The sequence below is a fragment of the Nicotiana tomentosiformis genome, chromosome 5 (genome assembly GCF_000390325.3).
Source record: "Nicotiana tomentosiformis chromosome 5, ASM39032v3, whole genome shotgun sequence".
In the NCBI taxonomy this organism is placed as follows: domain Eukaryota; kingdom Viridiplantae; phylum Streptophyta; class Magnoliopsida; order Solanales; family Solanaceae; genus Nicotiana; species Nicotiana tomentosiformis.
In genome coordinates this window covers 73541117-73548888 of record NC_090816.1, presented here as the reverse complement: position 1 = coordinate 73548888, position 7772 = coordinate 73541117, and the positions used below count along the sequence as shown (strand labels likewise).

The following is a 7772-nucleotide window of genomic DNA, read 5'->3' as shown; positions in this document are numbered from 1 at the left end:
CAATCAACAATGTTTGAAATATTTTGTAGTGTTAATTCAGGAATTTTTATTTTTTTATTTTTCTTTTTCTTTTCTCTTTTTACGTTTGGTTGTGTTTTGACTGTGCGTAGGTTACATGTTAAGATTGGTGCATGACTCGAACTTCTGTGAAGGAAGTGCTACCATATGAGCCAAAAATTAAAAAACAGCTGCGACATCTGAGGAAGGAAAGAAATCTCACCGATACAACAGAAAAGGTTGGGAAATCCTCAACCAAAGAACTTATGGCTGGAAACGGTGAAGATAATGTAGATTTGGCTGCGAGAGAAGCAGCCCAACGACGAGAACAAGCTGCACGAGATGCTGAGGCAATAGCTATTAGGGATGCACATATTATCTATGAAGAAGATAGGGGTAGGAGAATTGCTCAAAATCAACCCTTGGGTGCAGATCAGTTCGGAAATATAGCTCCCATGCCTGGGAGACCACTTGGAGATTATGCTAGACCGGTCTACAATCAAGGCTTATCATGTGTTAGACCACCTCAAAATGCAGCAAACAATTTTGAATTGAAGCAAGGGTTGCTTCAAACTCTATAGAATTGTTGTGTTTTCAGAGGAAAGCCAAACGAAGATCCAAACACGCATCTAATGAACTTCGAGGAGATTATGAACACCTTTAAATACAATGGGGTGTCACAAGATGCTGTGTACTTAAGGGCATTCCCCTTTTCTCTCAAAGATGATGCAAAGCAGTGGCTTCAAAGCTTTCCCACAGGATCAATTAGAGCTTGGGAAGAGTTGACCAGAAAATTCCTTGATAAATATTTCTCCTCAGCTAAAACGGGCAAGTATAGAAGAGAAATTCATAACTTCTGCTAGAAAGTGAATGAAACTATTTTTGAAGCATGGGAGAGGTTTAAGGAGATTATTAGAAAGTGTCAACACAGTGGAATTGATCTCTGGATGCAACTCCACGACTTTTGGGATGGATTGACATCTGCCTCACGTAGAACATTGAGCAATGTAGCTGGAGGCCCCTTGATGAAGAAGACTCCAAAGGAGATAGTTACAATTCTTGACGGGTTATCTGAAGATGCAAATCAGTGGCCCTCTGAGAGTGCTGAAAGAAGAAGATCAACTCTTGTTCACCAAGTTGATGCTAACATATATGTGCAGGTACAGCTTGATGCTATGGCCAAAGAGATAAGGAAGCTCACCTTAGCTGCGATACAAAGTGAGCCTCACGCAACTTGTGATTGGTGTGGAAGAGGACATCCTACTCATGAGTGTCAAGCCTCAACTGAGGAAGTAAATGTTGTTGGGAAAATACAATTTCAATACAATGGGTCAGAGGCACCTCGGTTTTTCATGGAGTTCATCTGGAGGTACTGTGAATGCTTGCCAACAAAATAACTCTAGACCGCAGGGACAAAGAGCTCCGGCATACCAAAATCAGCAGAGGCAGCAATTTCAGCCTCAACAGCCTATTCAGCCTGGTCTAGAGGATTTAATGAAGGCCTTCATTATCAAGACAGATGAGAGGCTGGACGCTTATGGAGCAGCTATCAAATAATTAGGCACTGGTCTTCAAAACCTGGAGAGACAAGTGAGACAGATTGCAACAATATTATCCTAGAGGATTGTAGGTACTTTCCTCGCTGATACAGAACAAAATCCCAAAGAAACGATGAATGTTGTGACCTTGAAAAGCGGGCAAGTATTGAAAGATCCCACCCCGATCCAAGATGATGTAATACTTAAACAAGAAAGTGGGAAGCAACTGAAAAATGATGTTGATAAAAAGAAGAAGGGCCCGATGAAAACTGAGAAGAAAAAGAAGGAAGAAACTTCGAGAAAGGAGGAACCTGAAGAGAGCAAGCATATGCCTGCTTTAACTTTCCCTCAAAAGCTATGTTGAGAAAAGTTGGACAAGCAGTTTGGGAGATTTTTGGATGTGCTGAAATAGGTTCATGTAAATTTGCCATTCACATAAGTTCTCTCTCAAATGCCTACCTATGCCAAATTCTTGAAGGCGATCCTGACAAAGAAGAGGAAAATAGAGGAGACCTCAGTGGTGAAGCTCACAGAGCATTGCAGTGCGATATTGGAAAACAAACTCCCATAAAAGTGTGGAGATCCAGGGAGTTTTACTATACCTTGGTCTTTAGGCTCTATTAATTTTGATAAGTCTTTATGTGATTCTGGTGCCTCAATTAATTTAATGCCTCTATCTATTTACAGGAAACTAGAGAAAAAAATCAGAGAGATACTGTCGGCACCAATATCTTTGCAGCTGGCAGGCCAAACGACTTTAATACTTGAGGGGATAATGGAAGATATGTTAGTTCGGGTGGATAAGTTCGTATTTCCTGTAAAGTTTATAGTGGTGATTATGGAGGAGAAAAAGGAGGTCCCTCTCATCCTAGGAAGACCATTCTTAGCGACTGGTAAAGCTATAATAGATATACACGAGAGGAAACTCACGCTTAGAGTGAGTGACGAGACGATGACGTTTGATATGAATGTAGAAAAGGGGGCATAAAAGGACAAACCAACTGCTAGTGTTGAGTGGAAAGTGAAAGGCTAGGAAGAGAAGGCTGTAGTGAGTGAGAAAGATAAGTGTGGGGTGTACCCCAAAAAGGCTGAGAAGAAGCTTTTGGCATGGATGTGCACATTAGGCCGAAGGCGAGGAATGGATCCCTACTTCAACTCAGACCCAGACTAGATGTTCAAGAAATTTTCCTTTTCCTTATGCTTTTTAATTGTATGTCACTGGGACATGCCACAACTTAAAGTGTGGGGTGGGGGATAATTAAATATTGTATGTATATGTGTTAGTTTTGTTAGTTGTAGTAGTTGGAAAATTGAAAAAACCATAAAAATGACAAAAAGATTTTCTTTTGTTAGGTAGTGTATTAATTCCCCCTTGGTTTTTCTTTATGCCGTGGTTCTTTTTCAAGGGTTTTGTTTGAACCGAGTGTAGTTAGTTTTTATTTTTATTAGGAGTAAAAAACCTTGTGCTATCATTTGAATTGAAAGCAATATCTCTTAACTTTATTATATCTTGTATAAGTAACTTAAATTATTTGATCTTAACTTTGCTAAACTGCTTTGACTATAGTGTCTTGATAGTCCAATCCTGAGTGAGTTATGTGCCATGTGTGTGCGAGATTTTATGTTATTCTGTGCATTGCATTTGATGTATAGAACTTGCCCCGTATGTTTGCCAAGCGAAATAATAGTTTTATTCATTCTTGGAAGTGATATAGGCATCTCATTGTTGAGCCAGTTATATGGCATTACCCACCTAATTGTTATGTATCTTAGTTGACCCCGTTGAGCCTGTAATCCTGTTTCTTTGGCAACCAAATTACAAGCCTTACCCAATTGTTTGAATTGACCATCTATTTGAATATTTTACCTCTCGTGAGCACTTAAATTTGTTATGAACTTTGTAAAAGTTAAAGTGTGGGGTGATTGGGTTGGCTTTTGAGTGGAACTAATGAAATAAGGAGAAAAGTGCACTATTTTAAAAAAGTAAGAGCCATTTGAATTGGAAAAGAAAAGAAAATAAAAAAGTGTATGATTCTAATAAATATTCCTTGATAGTGGTAACTTGAAGTAATTGTTCTTAAAGAAGTAGGGGGTTAATGTATATTGATGTGAAGGCAGAGTTATGGTTGGACATAAGTGTGGGGTTTTGAATAGTTAATTGTATGTATTAAAGTACTTAGGGAGGTGTAGTCACTCTTATATCCAAATGTATTGTCACGACCCAAACCGATGGTCCGCGACGGACGCCCGGTACCTTACTCAACCAAGTACCAACGTAATGTATCTTTCTTATTACATCATCATATACACGTGACATACGGGCCTAATAGGCCAACATCATCATTTATAAACTCAAAATATAGGTCAACAAGGCCGTACAATCTTTCACGTACACGACATATGTCTACAAACCTCTAAGAGTATATAATTATCATAAAGGTCGGGACAGAGCCCCGCCATATCAAACCATACACATCTAAATCATACTGACCAAACAAGCAACTCCGGAGCAAATGGAGTGCACCAATATCTTCTGCTGAGCTGATCGCCTACTTGGAGAACTCTCAACCTGTCTATCGAGACCCGCGGGCATGGAGTGCAGCGTCCCCAGGAAAAAGGAACGTCAGTACAAATAATGTATCGAGTATGTAAGGAATGAAAATCAGTAAATAATAGACATGAGAGAAACATGGTGTAAAAGACTCGACATGTACGTGTGCATAGCTCTGTGAGTCATTTTATTTTTTATAATGTCATGCATATGCGAATAAATATCATATCATGCATAGGTATATGCATTCATAGCATCATCAAGCCTCTGAGGGCATCCCATCATATCATTTCAGCCACTGTGGGCAAATCGTCAACGTATACCAGTTGATCAGGTGGTGGTGCGTATATAACGCCATAACCTTTTCCCATATTCCATATACATATAATATACATATATATGCGTATATAACGCCATCTGGTCATGGGTCAATGTATACGTATAAATGCATGAAATGCATAAGAAATACGTTAATAATATTTTCTCAGAATGTCATAAAAATAGTATGCCTTAAGAAATACGTTAATAAGATTTTATCGAAATGTCATAAAAATAATATGCATGTCGGATAAATTTTATCAAATACGTATTTTTCTGAGACCCATGAACAGAAGATATAATGATAATTCACATGGGGAATCAAGAATATAGACACCCCTAATATTTCTATGAATAGAGTCATTTATGGAAATTGCGCATTTGCTCATTTCGTTCGTGTCGTATAGATCATGCCAAAGGAAAGAAGGGATAGCCTTAACATACCTGGAGTAGGAAAAAATCCGTATGATATTCTTGGAAAAGGTTGCACCGTACTCCTTTAGAATCGCAAAATCTCACGTTGCTACGGTGCTAAGAAATCTCGTTGGAATTATTCTTGTTGGATTTGAGATTAACTTGAAATAATCAAAGGGATCATGTGTATGCTTACGGAATTCCAAACTTTATTGGAATTGTTTGGATTTGAGATTAACTTGAAATAATCAAAGGGATCATGGGTGTGCTTACGGAATTCCAAAATTTATTGGAATTGTTTGGATTTGAGATTAACTTGAAATAATCAAAGGGATCATGGGTATGCTTACGGAATTCCAAACTTTATTGGAATTGTTTGGATTTGAGATTGACTTGAAGTTCCAAGGCCAAACTTTAGATATCCTACGGAAGTGTCATACACATGACACTTAAATGGCCACCTTGCCTTCCAAGTTACGAGTCACTTAATGTATTTCAAAGGGCTGCCACCTTTTGTTTTGCTTTAGTCTTTATCCAAAGACTTCAATCAATCCACCACCAATTATTAATTAACTAGGTAATGTCCCATTAGCTAATAAATAACCAATTACCCACATAATTAAGAATTATTTTTGCCTACTTAAAATACTAGTCACTTTTTACATACCTTATACTCCTTACTATTATGGTCATGTGGTACCTTGTATGGCACTAGTCCATAAATACCGAGTATTTTAGCTCGGGCCGTATTTTATCCCAACATGTCAAACTTGGACGAAAATTCATTTTCTTTGACTTGCTTCCCCTCTCACCTTCACGAATTTACTCATCACTTGTTTGAAATAGAATAATGCTTATAATCTCAAAATAATCTCATTCCCGAACTTACGTCGATTAACTTACGATAAAACTTTAACATACGAAAATGCGGGATGTAACATGTATCATACCCACCCCGCAGCCTACATTATAACCAATTAAAGTCCTACTTGATTCTTGACTGAATGAGCTCAATTAGTAGAGTAGTACATTATGGGCAAGCCTATGGTACGTCTTTTGTGGTATATGAATGTTACTTCTGAGAGTGAGTGAATTCTTTCTATCTTGAGTTCCTGATTGTTCTTAAATTTCTTTATGTGTGGAACTACTCTCTATTGTTGTGTGAGGGCGCTTGATTCATGAAGAAAAGGTAATGTCGCTGACCTCTATGTTAGAGTAAGTGAGCGGGTTGTGAATAATGCGTGGTGCTTGTGAGTCAAATCTTGAGGTGGGGATGTTACGGTATTGTGCTTAATCTGTTTTAATTATTCTTGATATAATAAGTTATGAGAGTTGTTGAAAAACAGTCGTATCTTTATAAAGTGTAGTTGGATTACTCGAGGACGAGCAATGTTTTAAGTGTTGGGTGTTGATGGTATGCTATAATCTCGTATTTTAGTCGTTTATTGCACTCCAATTTACTGCACTTCATTTGTTTTGAGCTTTAATTGATAGTGTTTTGCACTTATTGTGTGTTTTATGCCTTGTAGGAATGATTCCGAGCTATGTAGATGTTATGAAATGAATTTGAGTGATTTGGAGCTTTGAAGTATGAGTAAAAGCCCAAGGGATTAGGCCGAGATCGTGTTCGGGGGTCTAGGACCAAGTCTGGACGTCAAAACGCAAGAAAAATCTGTACTCTAAGAAAAGTGCACTAGTGCGGCGCGTGGCGCGCCGCGGCTGTGAAAAATTCGTGCTGCCTGTTAGAACTAACTCTCTGAATTTTCCCACTAATGCCCCACATGGCGCGTCGCTCCCATGCGGAGCGCCTGTGCAATTTTTACAGAGTAATTTTCCTATTTCGGCTAGGAGAAAGTGATTTCATCTAGGCCCGACCCTACTTGGTATAAATACATGAAAAAATATTATTTCCGAGACTTTTGACATACTTTAGACCTAAGGAAGCTAAGGAGGAGTTGGAGGAGCAAAAGTACAAGGATTTCATTATTCCTTCCTCACTCAAGACCCGAGTTTGGATTGAATTTATGTTTTCCTATACTTTAATTTTATTTGTGATGAATTTCTCCATATCTATGAAGTAGTTCCTTTTAGGGTTTGATGAATTTGGTGTATTGATGATTGTTTGTGGATTATAACTCTAATTTTATATATTGAAGCATTTTTGGATGATTTAACTGTTGCATCTATATTCACTTGTTCATGTAATCGAGTGTGGCATAACTTGGGATATTCTTGCATTATATTGTTGGTTAAGTTCATTAATTCTTCTTAGTAATCGAAATAGGCTAGTTGAATCATTGATTAAACCTAGTTAGGAGGATAATCGAGAGAGGTTTTCCTAAATACCAATCCACTATGCATTCTTGTATATCTTCACGTGCTTAATGGAGAGAGGAGTTTTTGCTGAACGTTTGAACTAATAATTAAGTAAATCCGAGAGACTCACTTGAACATTACAAGTGAATTATCTAGAGTTAGATCCAGAACAATTATCTTGCACATATCCTATCAATACCCTATATTCTCCCACTAATAACCGTGAGCACCTAATTTTTGACCATAATCGGATTTTTCACTACTTTTTAGTATGTAAATATTCTTTGAGTTTTATCTACATATTTTAGCTTTTGTTTTACCTTTTATAAATGTTTCTTAGGAAATTAAAACTCACAAAAGATTCACATTTTTAAATTACTAGCTTTGTTTTAATTTGCAAAAGAAAAGAAATTCACAAAAATATATTTTTCTTCTAATTTTGGTAAGACTAGCAATTTTATAACTTTTTCCTTAATAGTTTCTATTTTCTTTCTAGCTTTTAGTTTTAGTGTAGTATCGTTAATTTTGATTATATTTAATAAAAAAAAAGAAAAAAGAATCAATGCAAAAATGTCACCTAGCAAGATTCTTCCGTATCTTTGGTAACAAGCTCACATGCTTTCATTCAAAACTCACAT

General features: G+C 37.2%; 1 non-coding gene across 1 annotated transcript; it reads right to left on the bottom strand.

Annotated features, from left to right (window-relative positions):
• Window positions 1-828: 828 nt before the first annotated feature.
• LOC117277342 (small nucleolar RNA R71) lies at window positions 829-934 on the bottom strand. The gene has a single exon (XR_004507608.1). It is a non-coding gene; the product is annotated as a small nucleolar RNA R71 (small nucleolar RNA).
• Between the last annotated feature and the right edge of the window lie 6838 nt (window positions 935-7772).